Below are 19,732 nucleotides of genomic sequence, written 5' to 3'. Positions count from 1 at the left end.
TTTTTTACCGTATTAAAATTAAAATGGATGCATTCATAGAATACATTGAATCCTGTAAAGATAACAATATTAAATTCATTATTTTCATGAAAAAAACCTTTATTTTGTCAGATTTTTTTTAAAAGAAAAGAGTGACACTCTTTTAATTTTTTCAAAATATCTTCAATGTCTGGCAAATAAATTTGATTTTAATGATCCCTGAAAGGGTCTTGGGGTATTCCCAGGGGTCCTAGAACCACACTTTAAGAAACAAATTGTCCTAAACAATTTAAAGTGGCCTTTTGTAGAAAAATTGAGGGCCAGGATACACGTGTGTCATCTTATATCCCTGAAAAAAAATAAAGATTACACTGATTATGTACTACTTGCTTCTGATCATAATCCTTTGTTGCAACATTGCAAATTACAATGTATTATTATAAAAGAAGATAGTTTAACAAGTCAGTTGCAATATTTGGGCAATTTTCCAAATAGGAACTACTATTTAATTCCCAAAGTCCAACTTGAGGAAGATAGGTTGATTTACTGAAGTAAATTACCAGTACCAGTTAATGTGGCAGAAGAACAAAAAATATCTGCTATCAATATCTTGACCCAGGCTGGTCTACTATATAGCCTTCTCAGCTCTTGGCATCTTCCCAATAGGTGAACTTCAACTCCAAGTCTCAGTAACCCCGATATTGGCTGGAAATTCTGGGAGCTGTAATCCAAAATCTGGAAAATTCCCAAATACATTTATTCCCCTCCTTTTCTATAGCACAAGTATCTTCTATATTGTTCCCTTCACACCAAAGGTGCTTTTTCAAAAGACAACTGGATTTTCTGGTTTTTCTTTGAAGACGTTTCACTTCTCATCCAGGAATCTTCTTCAGCTCTGGCTGGATGGTGGAAAATGGAAGGATTTATACTCCTTGTAGACAGCTGGTCATTTGCATTCTTTTAGAGAGTCCTTGAGGCTTATCTGTGTTATCAGGGTCACCCGAGTAATGCAAATGGATGTAACTGTTGAAAGGACTGTGTTGTAGACTGTAGATAGATGATGCCATATCCCTCCCCCTCTGTTGAGAGGGGGCTGTTCAATTTTGACATAGATGGCCTCTTTGACCCCTCTTTCAAACCAGAGGTCCTCTCTGTCCAAAATGTGGACTTTGCTGTCTTCAAAAGAGTGGCCTTTATCTTTTAAATGCAGATGGACTGCTGAATCTTGTCCTAATGGGTTTGTTCTCCTTTTACATTTCCCATCATCCAGTCAGAGCTGAAGAAGCTTCTTGGATGAGAAGAGAAACGTCTTCAAAAGAAAAACCATAAAGTCCAGTTGCCCTTGACAAAGCATCTTTGGGACAACCATGACCTGGATGACTAAGAACCTCCATAAACCCTTCTCATCAGAGATAGCCAACATTATTTTACCCTTTATTACTTTCAAACCACGTGATTCTGATACCTTTCTTCCAAGGTCCTCAAAGTAGAATAGATTTATTTAATATTCCCACTGTATGCCATTTTACCTTTAAAGTAGTACATTGAGAAAGTTTATACTAACGAACTGATAAGAAATTGCTTAGTAAACCTTAAAGCTGATTTAAGATAGTTTGGTTACCTGATTCTTAGAGACATACAGTAGTGCAGTAAGCCATAAGATTTGATTGATTTATATTTAATTAGAGCAGTGTATGAACCCAGTCTGTTATCATTTGTAAACCAGTTTATTGTGTACTGCAGTACAATCTATTAACCAACTATGGTTTATTCAATAACATCATGGTAAAAGCAATTATGGAAATACAGTACATAAACAGACCTGATCCTTTGATCATTAGACTAGGCTAATTCTTGAACAAACAATCTACATTATCAACAGCATTGTCTGTTAAATATTAGAAATCTATTATCTTTTGAGGTCTACAATTTTCTGAGTTCTCTCTCTCTCTCTCTCTCTCTCTCACACACACACACACACACACACACACACACACACAATTAGAATTTTTTGTGACAGACAGATCAATGGGTATTGTGACAGTTTAAAGTTACTCCTGTGCAATCCAAGATAATCCTACCAAATGTATAAGCACTCCACAAATTCTGAATGGATTAAAATCCAAAACTTCTAATTACTATTGAATTAGCATCCAAAATACTCAATGTGCATTTCATTCTAATGTACAATTTCACTACAGCCATTTACAAATAAATTGCCCAGATTTTCCAAATGCAGTACAAGTAAACTTCAGGAAGTTTAGGAAGTTTGTGTTATGTGGGATTTTTTTTTTTTCCAAATCAATTTAAAGTTAAGCCCCTTAAAAATCGAATCACTGCTTTCAAAATAATATCTCAATTTTAAGACTGAAACATTTTAGTGTGGTTTGCTCAAGCAGGAGATCCTATACCCGTGATGGCGAACTTATGGCACGCGTGCCAGAGGTGGCACGCAGAGCCCTCTCTGTGGGCATGTGCACCGTCGCCAGCTGCTCTTCCGGTTTCCATCACGTGAATGCGCGCGGGATAGCTGGCTGGCATGCATGTGCGTGACAGAACCCGGAAGTGCAGCTGGCCACTGCGCGCATGCGCATCGGCCAGTTGCTCTCTTCCGGGTTCCAGCACATGCTCCAGTTTCGGCACTCGGTGCCGAAAAGGTCAACCATCATTGTCCTATACCGTTTCAGACAAACTCTTCTTAAAAACCTCCAGTGATGAAGCACACACAATTTCTGAAGGCAAGTTTTATCACAGACTATATTGACAAATGAGACTATGCTGTAATACTACATATTTTTGCACTTTCAGGAGTCAACTTTGTATTTAGAACATTTATATTCTATGATCTGCATGAATTCAGCAGATTTTTAAAATATGCTTAATATACTTTAGTACTCAGAGAAATAAAGACACCACAGTCTCTCTCAGCCATAGCAGCCATCAATCTCTCTTCCGAAAGAGCAAGCAAATTACACGTCTTTTTAAAAATACACCGTCATAATAATTTTGGCAGGCTTTCTTTTTAAAAAGAAAAGAAGCTGAATTATATGTCCAATGCTTTTCAGAAGTATGGCAGATATCCATGTGTATCACACTAAAGTGACAAACTTGCTAGGGCAATTTAATTTCCAAACTTGTAATGGACAGTGGCAACAGGGTGGAAGGTAGCAGGGAAAAGAATGGGGGAAAACCCACTTTTTTTCCTGAGCTAGACTTTTAGACTATGTGAAATTGTGCAGCTATGATTTTTTTAATGGCATGACTTTAAAATTACCGTAATGGCGGCCACGCAGTTTGCTGAGCTTCACAGCGGCGTCCGCAAAGGGCTGAGGCAATCGGTGGCTCGCTTAGTGAGAGAGCAGCGGCCGGCAGGGGTTCAAAGACCGCTTCACAGCTGATGAGTGCTGAAGGAGAAGGGGGGCATGCACGCACGCGGCGGCATTTTCAGTTTTAAACTGAACTCGTCAGCTCGCAGTATAAGGAAACAATACAAAGGAAAGAAAAAACCTGAAATGCAGAATCCAGATGAGTCAGGAATGGTGATAATACAGAGAAACTGTCAATAAGTCTCCTCAGATCGACTGAGTTGAAAAACAGGAGTCAATGGAGGCATATGGAAGCGTGGCCAACAAAATTATGACTCAGTCTCCAGACAGATCTACTGTATCAAACCCATTCCTGACCCACTCTGCAGCCAATTGGCCTGGTCAGCTTCAGCACGTTATCGCAGCCCCAGCATGTGGCTCGTCAGGGCTCCACTCCCTTGCTCCCACCACCAGTCAACTAAGCTGAGCTACTGCCACCGCCGGGGAATGCTGGAGCCTTCACTGCCAAGCAGCTGACTGGCAATTGGATCAGCCTCCCGGAATACTGCTGATCAGCTGTTCTAGGCTGTGGAGATTGCCACCTATCAGCAGCAATCCCCACCACCTAGAATAGCTGATCAGCGGTATTCCTGGAGGCCGATCCAACTGTTGATCAGCTGCTCAGCAGCGAAGGCTCCAGCGGCGGTGGTAATGAACAGCGGTAGTGGTGACAGGTGGCAGCAGCAAACGCCGCCGCTGCAGTAATCCCCCTCCCCCACCACAATATTCGCTTTATAAGATGCACAGACATTTCCACCCTCTTTTTTGGGGGGGGGAGGGGAGGAAGTGCATCTTATAGTGAGAAAAATACAGTATATTATGTGCTATTTTTTTAAAAAAAATGTGTAACTGTTCTGATAACAAAGTAAATACATTCATTCTATGTTAAATAACATTTCAAATAGCTATTCAGACTTAAAGAGTTTCTTTTGGTTTTTCAAAGTAGTGTTTATGTCAGTAATTCCTCTGTATTCAGTTCCAGCTGTGTTCATGCATTTTGGTAAGTATCAGCCTTAATCGCAGAGATAAGCAATCTGATTCTCTGCAGAAGTTTTGGACTTCAACCCCTATCAGCCTCCACCAACAGAGATAATGATAGGCAATTGTGGAAGTGATACTGGAAAAAAATATGCAAGGGAATGGATTGCTTAATCCTGATTAATAGTTATTTTCCTTCCTCATCTTATTGACCATTTGTCAATGAAGAACTGTTAGAACTTGATACAAAACAATTGTGTGATTTGCCTCTCCCAAATCACACAATTATAGTTTCTCCCCCCTGCTCCCATTTAGAGGGTAAGGGTTAGGACTTCATCCTGAATTACATTAAATGCAGTATTATATTTATATCTAGAATTAGGGATAAACTACCCAAGGTTAAATTTGTGTATAGCCATCTACCTCCTTCTCTTCTTAATATTTTAAAGTTGATTCACTGCTGCTGAGTTTTGGGAAGCTGGGAATCACAACCCTAAATGCTTAAATCTTTTTTTTTTTAAAAAAAGTTATATGCTATACAAACCTATCAGTTTAGATTTTAGATATACATTCTATTTTTAAGTAAAATGCTTACTAAGCATTGGAGATCACGGAGCAATTCATCCAAATAATAAGAAGCCAAGCTCAGAAACCCAGCGTTTCTGAAACCCAAAATTACACTGATCCTTTTAAATTGTGGGGCTGCATTTCAACAGAGGGGTGGGACATCACATAAATATGGAACTGGGATGAGAACCTAAGTTTAATTCTTTTTGTTTTAATTTATTAGTGAACAACCCAAAATAAATTTGTCAGAAATCATTCTATTTTTTACATTCTTTACAAACTTATGTATGCTAAAGATTCTCCTTTATACAGTTTTCCTTAAATAACTGTTCCCTGTTAATATATGCTTCATATATTACCAATTTGGTTTGTCTTTGGACTTTTATGTTTACCCTGTATAACTTCAAGTAAAACAATCACCAACTATGATAAAAGCATTTTATAAGTTACTACTGAAAAATATCAGTCTAACAAGAAAGGCAATAGTAATTTCTGTTTTTTTGCATTTCAGTATTCAGGTAATTGGCAACCCAAAGTACAGCAAGATTTTTCTATTTCTTTTCAGTTTCCTAATCTAGCCTAAAATCAAGTTCCTTTCAAGTTAATCTCAATTACTGATATTAGCAAATAAAACATTGGATCTTTTGAAGTAGAGATTTATTACTCTCATTTCCCTACCTAGAATGATATTTTATGCTACAATATAGTTTCATCCTAGAAACTGTTCACAACAGGCCCTTAAAACTGTTTTTCTTGTATTTCTATGACATATTTTCATCTGCTATCTATTTGGTAAAATTTTGGAAAGAGGAAATGGGCGTGTATGTGGAAACAATGCCTTATAAAATTCAGTTTTGTCAAACTGAATCCCGTTGTATATTGAAGATTGAAAATAATTAGATTTATTCTTCACAGTTCTATAAATGAGAACTGTTTTGATACAAAAAGCTACTTTAACACATTTTGAAAATATGAAGAGCCTGGCAATTTCAACTACAAAAACATTGGAAAGCTACCTAGTCTACAATTTCATTTAACATAATCTCATTTCAGAGTTGCTGGATATACAATATTTTAAAACGAACAGAACTCATTTCTGAACGTTACAGACTTCTGTACAGAACAAACTGCATTTCCATTGCTTAATTTTGACCTTACATCCCTTTCTAAGGTTTGACCTGGCACTGCAATATCTCAAACTTCCAAACTGAAACTTGAGACACAGAAATATTTGCTTTAGGCTGCAAACAATATGAAATGGGGGGTGGCGAACCTGTGGCACTCTAGTTATTGCTGTACTACAATTCCCAGCATTCCTCAGCCATGACCATGCTAGTTGGGACTGATGTGCATATTCAGCAATATCTATGGGGCGACAGGCAACTGATCTAATGCAAGGCCTGCTTTGCTCTTTATATCTTTTTTTAAGCAATGCTGAAGAATCTCCAGAACTCATTCTGGATGCTAATTCAGAGTCATTCTAAAGGGCTTTGACTAGATATCAGGGTGGATTTGATTTAAATCGAGTTGATTTAAATCACAATTTAAATCATGATTTAAATCACTAGTAAAAAGGCTTGATTTAAACAACTCGATTTAAATCATAATTTTTAAAGAGCAACTGTCATCTCTGCTACTCCTTTGACCCATTGTTGACTCACAGATAGTCCCAGTGTTGCAGAATATACAGCCTCATGCTACATAACTAAGCTCCATTTCATGCTGAATAAACTAAATTATTTATGTATCTTAAATAGAAAACTATCTTACGATAGATTTTTTACCCCAAAAGTTTTTTATTAAAATAAATTGATAAAAATAAAAAAAAATCCAATTTAAATTTAAAAAAATCTGATTTTTTTTAAAAAAAATCATTGATTTTTATCCACCCTGCTAGATATCCAACCTTCCTGTAAAGATGAAGAGACACTGACTTTCTCATAGAAACTAAATTCTTTGTTCAAAGACAAACAAGAAATTTCTTTTCTTTCTTCCTTTTGCCCTAGCATTTATTAGCAGCTTTCCCCTGCTTTTCATCATACCAACAATTAACAACACTACTCATGTTATAGAGAATAATTCCTCAAAAATAACATTCGTTTCTTCTAGAAAGAAAAGGAGGCTTAGAGTGGGGGTTGACACAGGAGCCCCACACCACTTCGGCACTCACATGGCCTTTTGAAGAACCAAAAGTGTGAACAGCATCTACACCTCATTAATGGCTAATCTTCAGCCCACAATTGACGAAGTATCTTTACACTTATATTTTGATCTCAGAATGTACTATGGAACATTTGCAAATGTGCCAATTCTCTGTAGCATCATTTGTTCATCTTATAAAAACATCTACTGTGTTTTCCCGAAAATAAGACCCTGTCTTATATTTTTTTGAACCCTGAAATAAGCACTTAGCCTTATTGCCATGTGCTCAAAAGCCTGAATGGGCTTATTATTAGGAGATGTCTTATTTTGGGGGAAACAGGGAATTCTCTCTTCCCCCAGAAAAACAGCCAGTGATATCACAGGGATGTGAATCTTTTAAACTTCCATTAAAAAAAAAAAAAAACAGAAGTAAATACAACATTGATATTGATGTCAATATATTTAATTTCTACTGTATATAGATTAGTGTGCTGTACTGCAGAGTTTAGTTACTAAAACATAGTTCTAACAGCAACTATGTATTATTTATAAAAATCTAACCTAAATGTATTATTATAATGTGGTTCCTTGTTTATGTCCTAGTGTGGTTTGCAAACCCACCCATTATGGTGTATGATATGTGACTAAGCCACTATGACCTGTTTAGCAAACCATGTTTAAAACACTCAGCTTATCATTTACACATAAAACAGGCCAATCTTTTTCTTCAGATCATTACAAAAACTGGTACCATGCCATTTAGAAACCATACCAGATTTTCTGTCCATAGCATTCTATTCAAAGTTGAGATTCTATCAAATTAGGCACCTCCTACAAAGGTATACTTGGAATTTTAATCCCATTACATTTCTGTATGTAACAATACCTAAAAATCTTTGCAAAAAAAATCTTTAAAGAACACCACTGACGTGTTAACTTTCAAGCTGTCAGTTTTAGTTGCATTTTTATTTTTTCAAATAATTATTTTTAGTAACATATTTAGAACAAATTGTTCTATGTAGCTATTATTAAAGAAACAATTATTTCCTTTTATAAGATAAATATATAGTATATTTTCATAAACTAATGCCAGATAGCATGTAGGTCCATGTCTATATAATAAAAATATTAAGTATATATTAATACAAAATACAGTTAAATAGACTTGTAATAGACTATATATTTTCTCCCACTTTGATTTTTGTTCCATCTTTAGTACTTTATAAGTAACTGAAGGCAATGTACATAACATCCATCCTCCTCGTATTTTCCTCACAACAACCTTGAGAGGTGATTTGGACTGAGAGAGTAATAGGTCCAAAACCACCCAAAAAACCAACTGATTTCTATACCAAAGTGGCTCTAGTTGGGTGAATTGCTGTTTGCTTTTTAGCTGTAATCTATTCTTTCTGTAGTGCTTATTTTGAAATTACTCAATTCCCATAAATTCATAATAGTACTGTCAATATGCCATATATCTTTTAAAAGGTTAGTATTTAATCAGTCAAAAATATTGGACAAGTAAATTCCAATGTGGTAATTTTTAAGTCTTATTAACTGTTACTTTCTCAAAAGTTGCATAGCTCATTCTAGCTTCAGAACAATTTGCAGAAAAACTAGTCTTACCACTAAGCTACAATATAAATTTATAACTATAAGCACAATATTTAAAATCAATGTGAGCCACATAGTACTGAGAAAACTTTATATTTAGTCTCCCAGCTGTCTCTAAGAAAAAGATAAAAACCATGCACTATAAAATAGAAAAATCTAGACCTAAACCTAGGGAACCTGATCAGTTTTTTCTTTTACACATAATTATTTTATGCACTCCGAGATTGCATGGACATTTCCACTCATAAGTTTCAGAATAGTAGTCCTACTATTAAACAGATTTATATTAGCCTAAATTTCAATCACAGTAATCAATATTCACTCAATTTACTCCTCTATTGCCAATTTTTAAATATCAAGAGAAGGAAATATCTAAATGCTCAAATTCAGCTGGACGCAAGCAAACTTTTACTTTGTTTCACCTTATTCTAGAAGCCATGCCTAGGCGTCAAAGTCAAAAATGCATATAGAAGTCTATAATATGTATACCAGGTTCTCAAACGGATGTGAAACAACTGCCATTCTTGATTAACTCTGTCCTTGTACTTTTACTAATTTGATTCTTCTAATAAGGAACCAGTCCTCTTGGTTTCAATCAGGTTCAAATTACAGTTGATGATAAATTTTTGCAAAAACTATTTTTAAACAGGAGCTTTCTTTGAATATTCAGAATATTTTCATTCAGACTTAACTATGGATTGGTCACCTTTTATTCTCAAATTAGATATATTCAAGTGTTGTAACTGTATTGTTGTTCTTGGAATCTATGATATATAACATTTTTGGTCCCATGGTTTACAATATCCTCCCTTTCCTACCCTCAAAAGATATAATTGTCTCTGCCAACCGATGCATCAGCATGTGTGCTCAACTTCATGAAAGTTTACAACACAAATATACTAATTTTGTAGAGGTGCCACAAATGAGTCACATACTGAATATTTGACTCATACATATAAATACAATCACATGCATAATTTCTTCCACCAATATCAAATGTAGCATAAGCACTATTTGCCTAAATGCCAGGACGACAAATACATTTATTTCTTCCACCGCAAATATTACCTCCATTTGAATTAATTCAACCCAAACAGGTACTATGGATTGCCTTTCCTGATTTTTTTTTTAAATACTTTATTATGATTGGAAGTAAAGTAAGCATTTGCCATATTCAGAGTTTGGGGAGAGAGGAAAAAAAATATTTCTTATAGAACAGCCTTCTCACTGCATGGTGAAGTAATAGATGACTGTTGCAAAACTAGCCTGAAATAAGTGTTTAGGGACCTGCAACTGGGAAGAAAATGCCCAAATCCCACTAAATCTAAGCTACTGATATTCCTGGATATTATTGCTTTTCCCTTCTACATCTTTCATATATATCAGTCACTTGCAAATACCTGCCACTGAATAGTTGGAATATATTTATGTCCCCAACAAACATTCAAAAGAAATCTAAAATTACAATAAAATGTATCCCAAAGTTAGGAGAAAATAAGCATTGGAAGTTCTTCATGGTGGAAGGTTTAGTAGTTCTGATCAAAATACTAAAATGCACTTTAAGTAGCAATGAAAGTTCCAGAATACACCCAGTGATCCTGTCTTGAGGCAGAAGCAACTTCCTTTTTGCATTTTTTAATATTTGCCTTTTTGGGGATATATAGATTAGCTTTCCAATGTTTGCCACAGAACAGGATAACATAAAATGCGCTGTCTGTGAAGACATGAAAGAACACACTGTTAATCTATTTCAACTCAAAGATAAGAGATTTTAGTAGCCTGATTAGAATGCCCATTTAAATTTGTTTCAAGTTTATCACTTGGCAATACTGATTTACAAAATGGAAGGAGGAAAAGAGGCAATAGGATGAAGACAGATTCCATTTTTGAATGCTGAGTCATATGCCCAACTGTATTCTGGCTTTAAAAGAAAAACTTGGTAATTTTGAATTCAAGTTCTTCTGAAACTTCAATGGTAAAGCAACTTAATGTATCATCTAATTTGATCGTCCATTTGGATTGCAATTAAAAAAAATTTAAATACTTAAAAAGAATTTGTATTAAAATACTCAAGTCAATTTTCTTTTTGTAAATTATACTATGCGGATCTTAGTATCCTCAAGATTTTAGGATATCCAGAAGCTGGCAATTTCAATCTCTTTGCAAAGTGTGCCTAATACTGCAACAGAGTATCCTATATTAATTCTGCAACTATTTAGCCAATAATGAGTTATGTACTAGGATCTTATCTTAAATAAAAGAGGAGAGGTAGATGATAGATAGATAGATAGATAGATAGATAGATAGATAGATAGATAGATAGATAGATAGACAGACAGACAGACAGACAGACAGACAGACATGGGCATGAAGTTGGGTATATAAATTAAAAATAAATGCAGCTGGGCAAAACTATAGAGGATAAGCAATATTACAGTATTGAATGTAATAACCAGTATACATATTCAGATGGATTAAAGTCCTGAATGATTTTCAAGATGAAACTTGAAATAGCATATCCTAAGTATGAATGTTAGACCAAACCAAAGCCTGTGAAAAACAAGCTTATCAGGTAAAAAGGTTTTGGATTTTTCCTAGATTAGAATTTCCCTAAGCTTCCCTAAGTGTATTTCTTTGCATTATAATCCCCCAAATTCAATTATCAATTAATTCATTCAAATATAGCATGCAGCTCTCTCTCTGATAGGGATGGCAGACAACAGAATAGTTTTACTAAAAGCCAAAAAGGGAATTTGTTGCTGGAATTAGGATATCAAATTCAGGAAATGCATCACCTGTTTTATATGTTTTCAAAGTTGCCTGAATATATTAGTAAATCTTTTTTTTTTAATCTCCTCAGAGATTTACTTTAAAACTGGTCAAGCCAAAAACCACAGCTAATCATATGGAGCAAAGCTCATCCAGGATCCTCTGCTCAAAAGTGAAAAAATTCTTACATTATATGAAAAGCTGGTAGGAATTTCTACAATAAGTGAATTCAAAATCCATGCATAGTAATAAAGCTATGTAGTCCAATTTTTAAAGTGAAGAAACCCTAACTAATTGTAGGTTCACAAATAAAAAATTCTTCCCACCAGAATTTTCCTCTGAATGAAAATATAGCTTGTGTTGATATCTGCAGATACAGTTTGAGTTAAGAGTTTCCAGGAAATTTTCGTCCATTATCTAAATAAATACTAACGCTATAGCTAAAATTTCATGTAGATTAAATGAAATTTCAAGTGACTCCAGTTCACCCAAGCATACAGCAGAGCAATAGTACATATTTTTGACCAAATAATTTATTTTAATTAAGTTTCTTCTTTCTCTACCTTGCAGAATACTTATATGCCCCATTTGAATACCAAATATTTTCTTTTAAACCATGTAATTAGTCATCTGGGTTTAAGTAGTATATAAAGTATACTTCATTAAACAATCAAGAACACAATATTTTCAATTATCCTTGAAAACAAGGTTAAAAGGCAATTTCCCCTGTTTTCCTTCACTTTTATAGCTGCTGTACATCCAAATATATTTAAACAGTTCTTTCCAAATAGTGTTCTCTAGAGGTATGGACTTCCTCTCCCATAATCCTTAAGTGAGATTAAGGCTGCATTTGAGGATCACGTGTAAATATATTGCAACCACTTTGGTTCTGTTCCAAACCTTTTCTAGCTTCCTTCATGACACCTACATAACATATTCAACAAAAAAGCAAAGTCATAAAAGGACTCATTTGCATCTGAAAGTCGATAGTTCAGCATAACATAACAATTCATGAGTCCTACATATCTAGGGTTGTTGTTGGCTGTTATCCAACTCCTCTCCCAGATTAGGTATATAAGTGATAATTTCTGGAACAAAATTCCATTTTTTTAAATGATGCCAATCCCATGCTGAATTTTTTAGTGCTGCTCTTTATGCCTACTCCTCATTATTCACTAACTATTAGAACAATGTATTTAAAATCAAACTAGAAAATGCATTCTTTAAAAGCACTATATAGTGCTTTAGTTAAATGTTTTGATGTGGCATAGGAGACCCAAGTTATATTCCAACCTCAACCATATAAAATCATTGACTGATTTTGGGCTAATCACTCTTTTTCAGCTGAGTCCATTTCACAGCATTGTTGTGAGGAATATTTTGTACACCATTTTGTGCTCCTGAACAAAAAATGTGTTATTCATCTCATATTTATAAATAAATAAAAGACAATTATTCCAAACTCACAACATATTCAATAGTGTTAATTGCTATAGAAGAGTGTTGCATTAATAGGCCTTGATTATAAATTATATTATTTTTAAATTTGGCTTCTTACATTGAATGTTGACAATTTATAGTCCAATAGGCTATAAAATTATCTGGGTTAAAGTGAAGCAGGAGATGATTTATCTAATACTCTGTAATTGCTTCTTAAGGAGTGGAACAACACTATGAGCATGTGTATTTAAGTCCATAGTGGAAAATAATTCCATTTACAATTAAGAGTATTTTTCTGGCTTCATCTGTTGATGCTAACTTAAAGCTATTAATATGGTTGATGTGAACCCTTCACCAGCTGAACAACTAAAAGTTTATGTTCTTGGAACTCTTAATTTTTGGACAAAATGAGATCCTTTAACTTTACTGAAAACAAAGCATAAAGCAAGAATTCTGCCAACTGCTTATCAACTGTAATACTAACTTGGAGGACAACCACATGTGGCCTTATATTAGAAAGAAGATAAAAATAGAAGTGTTGCTAGCTCACTAACTTTGAACAAGAAAACCTCAATTTACAATAATTAAGCCACTTTTACACACAGTTGTACAGACTGCACATCCCATTTTTAAAATCCAAAACGTCTATAAGCACATAGTAACAAAAATAAAGCAACCACATGCTTTACTTTCCCAATTCAAATCAGCATTCACAAATCTCTGAAACATCATTCACCCTCCCCCCCACCAAATATTATTTTATTCCTGATTCTCAATTGCTGGAGGCTTGCACAAGATTCAAGTGTCATTAAAAATGCTAAAAAGTATTCATTATGAATAATTATCTTTGGTGCCAAAGGCGTAGCAAATGTAATTATGTGAAGCAGAAGACAGGAAGGACCAACTGTATTGGACTCCTGATGTTCTAAACAGGCAAAAAGAGAATAAAGGAAGGTCTGAAGCCCATAATGACAGCCCTTCTGTGGGAAAAATTGTGCTATTTTCTCCATTTAAATAAAAGCTCAACTGCAAAGGATGACATGAGATAAATAACTGGTCATCCAGCAGCTTTAGTTATTTAATCTTCCTGAATCTCTGTGGAAGCAACTAAATGCAAAGGTCAAGCTTCTTTTTCAAACTTGCCTAAAGATAGTAAAACTAGTCATTTTCAACTATAGATTGAAAAGGGAGGGAAGGAGGGAGAAGCCATTCCCTCCTACAAGAATTAGCAATATGGGTTTTGATTTTGTGGCATGCATTATATTTTTCTATAAGTTTACAAAAGCAGGTTCTTTTCTTCTTCCAGATTTTTTTAAAATGAAGTCATGTTACTACTTCCTCAACCAATAGAGTTTACTGACACTGACTCTGTTTTACATAGTTAGCATAATATTGAAAGCCAAATAAGGTCTGCAATAATCCTCTTTTCTATTATTCTTCCCCTCCCCTTGGGCGGGAAATTAATAACTTGGATTTTCACTGTTCCTGAACATACTATTTGAGAGTATGCCACACCAAAAACCAAAGCACTTACTTTCAAAGTAACATTCTTAAGATAAAGAAATAAAGTATGCCACTCACTTTGATTTTATACTTGTCAGAAAGAGATTAATCCTGAAACAATGCCATTCTACAGATGGATGCAGGATCTAACAACAACCTTGAAGTAATGCATAAAATGGTTTGGAAAAGTTTGATAAAGAACCCAAGATGAAACAAACCAGTGTAAGAGAAGTAATGAAATATACCTCCTTTTTCAAGCCCATATATCCCCACCCCCATGCCTTTCCATTCCAGTCACCAAAACAAAGGAGATATTTCAACCCATCCATAGCTCTCCATCTGGAATCTAATGCAATTTCCATTAAAGAAGCTAGTAGCCATCCCCTTAAAATCCCCATGAATACTAGCCTCTCTTTGAAATTTCACCTTTTAGATCACAACTTTGTAAATAATATTTAATTAAAATAGACCCCCCCCCCAGATAACACTTCATCCACTATAACGGGGATTAGCATAAAGAATTAACTGTTTAAAAGACATGCATATATCAACAAAAAAATTACAATCCCCAGCATTTATGGGCTATTACAAAACTGTTTACATAAAGCCTTTGAAGGAAGGAATTCTTATATTAAAGTATTCTTACACTATAGTATTATACTAGAGACTGAATTTGGGGGTGGGGAGGGGATATTCAATGTCTTTAATTCCTTTAAAATGACATATATGTGGGTTTTTTTAAAAAAAGAAACTCAAATCAAGAATCTTTTTTCAAAGGGATTACTCTATATCGCTATTTAGCTCCAAGAGAATTTTCAAAGAAACATATACCCAAAATAAGATTTGTTTCTAAGCAAGAATCGTCAGCTGCCATTAAAGCCACACCTTAAAAAGTTCCTACCATACAGCAGCCAAGCAAGTACAAACTAGTGGTGGCTCTTTTCAGATAAAATAGCAGTAAACTTAAGAGTTAGCAAGATTTGATATTTGAACATGAGGTTGTTGTTTTTTTATAAAAGGATGCAATGCATGCCACCAAATTTTTAAAAGGCTCTAAATACAAGTGTTTTGTTTTGCCTTTTTTAAAAACATAAGTGGAGTCTAACAACCTTTCAGAGGAATATAAATATTTAACATTTAAACCTGACAACACAACACTAAAAGATAAAATGCCTTCCTGCTAAGCGCAATAGTGCCTCAGAACTGGAAGGCAGCTGTTGTTCCCTCGGCCTTCTCTTTTGTTGCACCTAATCTCATGTCAAGTCATTCAACCAGTTCCAAAGAGATGAAGACATAATTGAATCAACCTCATACAAAAAAAAAAACTGTTCTTAAATAGCAATATGGAGACATTAATTATTCTATACAAGCCAACAACAGTATTTTCCTTTTTCCATCTCCCACCAAAACACACACACACACACAAAAACCCTTGTATAAATACATGCATGTACAGACAATGAAACTGAAAACAACTCTCGGATTTGGCAAAGACACTAAATAGTCAGCTCAATAAAAAGGCTATAGGAATAGATCCTTAACAGCAGTTTTGGTAATGCATTAACATAACTTGAAATAAAGCTTCAGGAGCCCAATCCAACCAGGATAATTCTCACTTCCCATTCACAAGCAGATAAGTATTATTAGTAATTAATAGGAGTCATATTGAATTATCTGGAGTTGAATGAAGTTCAGATTTAAGAAGTTATTGATGACCCATTACAAGCTGGCATTCCAACTGCAGATCTTAAATACTGACTCATCAATTCACATAAAAATAGAAAAGCGAAATCAAACTCCACCCACTTTCCCTCCCCCACCTTCAAAGAAAGCAGTTTAACCTACTTATCTGAGCCATTTCTTCTTGCCCAAGAGAACATCTAATTATGAGCAATCCTCCCTTATTTGAAATGGGTTTTGAAACATCCAAGCGACCCCTGAAGTGTGTGTAACAGAATTTAGGCAAAAATATTTTCAAGCTCTTGTTGTAAGCAGGATGCTCACAGTACCTTTGCAGATACAAAAATCAAGCTCTCACCTGCCAACAGAATGTAAACAGTGGTCAGCAAGTTAATGCTTGATATGTAGTTGGCTGGAAGGCCTTTTATTTCGTAGCCTCCCTGATTGTATCAAGTCAGCTTTTCAAGGCCTAATACTGTGAAGAATTATATGAGTCCTCCTACCCACCCCTTCACATTTTCGAAAGTGTGTTATTTCCTTCTGCTCCTTCACATTATAGAAACTTCCCTTTTCACATTCTTCTGTAAAAAGAATCACTTTGTCTACAGGCTTAAGTTCCTAATTTTCTGCTTTTCACTCTGTACTGTATTCCTCCTGCTCAAATAACACCTTTCCTATTGGAAATACTGTAAATTTTAAAAGGTTCCAAGGTCAACTCAGAAAGGGCATTTTAAAAAGGGATAGAAAACTAATTTCCTCCCCCCCCCCACACACACACTCCTTTTGGCAACAGAGCTTCTATAGAAGAAAAACCCAAATTAACTGCAAATTTAGATGCAAACAAGCTAGACCAGCAATTTTCCTATAGCTCTTACTTCAAAAACTCTTAAACTTCAATACAGATACTATATTCACAAGGGGATTCACAGGGGAGGGGGGGTGTTAGGGAGCAGGGGTTTATGGGATTGCATATCGAAAGGCTGCTTTTGGCGACCAATTTCTGCAAGTCAAATAAACAAAAAGCAAGCGCACCCTAAGTGAAGACGCAATCAGTTAAAAAATTAATGCAACCCTCCCTGTAGGGAAAGGTATCAACATATGGAAGTGAAATCACTCCGTCAGGCTTTGTGAATTGTTATTTTCCTCCTCTCCCAGCGGAGCTATTGTTATAGGAGCCAACTAGTTTCATTTTATTTTTAAAAGTGTTAGCCCGGAAGTTTTTTTTTTCCCAATGATCTCTATAATCGTCAATAATTAAAACACACCTCGAGAGCAGATTCAATTCCGCCCAGGAAGCCCTGAAAACGAAACTGACAAAATGGATCAATAAACTTCTCATTAGCAAATCTGCCCCCCCTCCCACCCGGCCCCCCCATCTGTGCCAAACACATTACAAATCTTGCTTCCAGGAACATCCCTGAGTCACAAAGAGGTCCTCCCTTTCCCTTCTTCCCTCCCCTCCCCCACTCGAGATTAAACAATATTGAATATTGAAAACAAAATACCTATATAGAAATGTAATGGAAGTTTCACCAACATCGACTGGGAGAGGGCAGAGAAGGGGGGGAAGAGAGAATTGAGAGGCAGAAGTAAGCGAGGCAAAATCGTATTTTTTAAAATCCCCAAATACTAAGAAGTTTAGAGGAAGCAGAGGAGCTAAATGTTTGTCTTCCCCATCTATCTTTCTACCTCCCTCCCTCGCTTTACAGGAAGGTGGAAAGAAAAAAGAAGAAGAAATGCAGGGTCAAAAGGAGAGTTTTTTTTAAAAAAGGGTAATTATTTTAGAATATTAAGTGCCTTTACCTTTATGATTCTCCGCTGCCAAGTGGCTGTGGTAGTGGCTGGTAGTAGTGGAAGATAAAACTGACACAACAGGAGTTGCTGTGTTTGAATGAGAAAGAAGAGAGGAAGGAGGGATTCGGAAGGAGGGAGGGAAAGAGGGAGGCGACTATTGGGAGTTTTTGAGGCTGGTTCGTGAGAAACGCAAAGACACACACAAACACACACACACAAACGGGATACACACCTGATCCTTTTGGTTTCATTCTCCAGATGCCACGGGGAGGGCGAGGAAGAGGGGCTAAGCAGGAAAGTAAAAAGGAAGACAATGCAGAGAATCTGAGCTGCTCTACCATACCATGATTATAATCCAGTTGGGCAGCATCCTTGGCAAAATTAGAAAGCAAAATTTGTCTATGTTTATACACATCCCTGCCCCCCCTATTTAAGGGTGGGGGTGGGGTGGAGACTGGGTTGTTTTTTAGCATTTGTTTTACATAAATGGACGGATCCTGTAGGTATAAACGGTCTGCGAAGCAGTTGCTCAAGGTGGTTTATAAAAGTAATCTGTGAATACACAGGAACATAAAACGCATACTCTGTAAACGCCTTGGGGCGGGGACCTTTTTTTTTTTTTATACACACACAAATACATATACTATTTATAGTTATATTACTTAATTATAACAATTTATATAGGAATTACATACATGCCATGTTTATCTTGGCATGGCATTCACGGCCTTTTAAATCGCCTTGGAAAGAGCGCGGGCAGATTAAAAAAAAAAAAACCCAATTCCCCCTCCTCAGGGGCTCTTCAGGAGGAAGTCCCGCTGCAATGCACAAGGACTTAATTCTCCACCCGGGGTTGCATCCTTCGTGGAGCCTTTTCTCTTCGGCAGCTTCACCCACTCTTGCGCAGGGGGATTATCACTCGCCGCCCGCCCCGTCCTGGAAGGAAGCTCGCCCCCCCCCTCGAATTGCTCAGGCTGCTGCGTCCCCGTCCTTTGTTTTATAAGGGGAAGGGGCTGATCCTCCAGAGAGTTACCCTGCAACGGGGAGGGGGGAAAAGGGTGTCCCCCCTCCATTATCTCACCGCATAGCCCTCTTCAGGCTGGGGAAGGGTCTTTTTATTCCCCCCCCTCCCCTCCCCGACACTTGCTTTAGGGCTTCAGACACCCAGGAAACCCTGCGCCATTGGAGAGGGTTAACCTGTCGTTAGGACGAAGGGGGAGACTTTCAGAGAATCTCCTGGGCGCGGGCTCCCCCACCAAGGAGAAGCTGCCCAGTCTGTCCTCCTTTACCCTCACGCCCTCCCTGCCCAGCCGGGCTCCTCCCCGGCCGCCTCCCTGCGCCCCAGCCGTGGTCAAAAGGCGGGAAACCGAAGGAGCCCCGCGGCGCTGAAAGATATTGGCCCGTCCTTCTTGGGCGCGCGTGGTGGCTCCGTCCATCTCCGCGCACCTCGAAGGGCCCGTGGAGTTGTTTTTTTTTTTTTTTGGGGGGGGGGGGGGAAGAGAGCTGGCGCCAAGAGTGCCGAAGTTTGCAATGGGGATTGCACTCAAAAGAGATGCATCTTGCATGGGAGGAGGAAGTTTTAGAAGGGGGAACCGTTCCTGGGTCAAGGCGTTTGCCAGGGTTCCTTCGCCCTCTTGTTTGCTGCACCACGTGGAGAAGGGAAAGAGGAGGAAAGGGATAATCAGGGACAGAGAAAAGGGAGCGTTTCAGCAAAAGTAAAGAAAAGCCCGGGCTTTCAGATTGAAGAAAGAGTCCGGCTGGGGAGATATTAGGGGGTGGGGAGAAGGTGTCTAGTCATGCATACGGATGGGGCTTTTCCCCACGTACACATCTGGGTTGTGGCCAGCATTGCTCCCCGTGGTGTCCGTGGGATTATCTTTTGAAGAGGCTAGGAGAGATAA

The 19,732-nt window shown here is 36.8% G+C and overlaps 1 protein-coding gene across 2 annotated transcripts in view; it reads right to left on the bottom strand.

The window, feature by feature from the left end:
* The window catches only part of ZNF217 (zinc finger protein 217), a 33,482-nt gene extending 14,191 nt beyond the window's left edge, over nt 1-19,291 (bottom strand). The window contains exon 1 of one of the 2 annotated variants that reach the window (XM_034433028.3): nt 18,064-19,291. The gene's annotated coding sequence lies outside the window, so the exon portion shown is untranslated. Of the gene's footprint in view, nt 1-17,840; nt 17,940-18,063 lie in introns of those variants that run through there. The other variant, XM_034433027.2, reaches the window with a different exon arrangement.
* Nucleotides 19,292-19,732: the final 441 nt, after the last annotated feature.

Source organism: Pantherophis guttatus, chromosome 3, assembly GCF_059756535.1.
Source record: "Pantherophis guttatus breed Tessera chromosome 3, ASM5975653v1, whole genome shotgun sequence".
Classification (NCBI taxonomy): Eukaryota; Metazoa; Chordata; class Lepidosauria; order Squamata; family Colubridae; genus Pantherophis; species Pantherophis guttatus.
The sequence above is the reverse complement of the archived record's forward strand: the minus strand, read 5'-3'. Positions and strand labels throughout refer to the sequence as shown.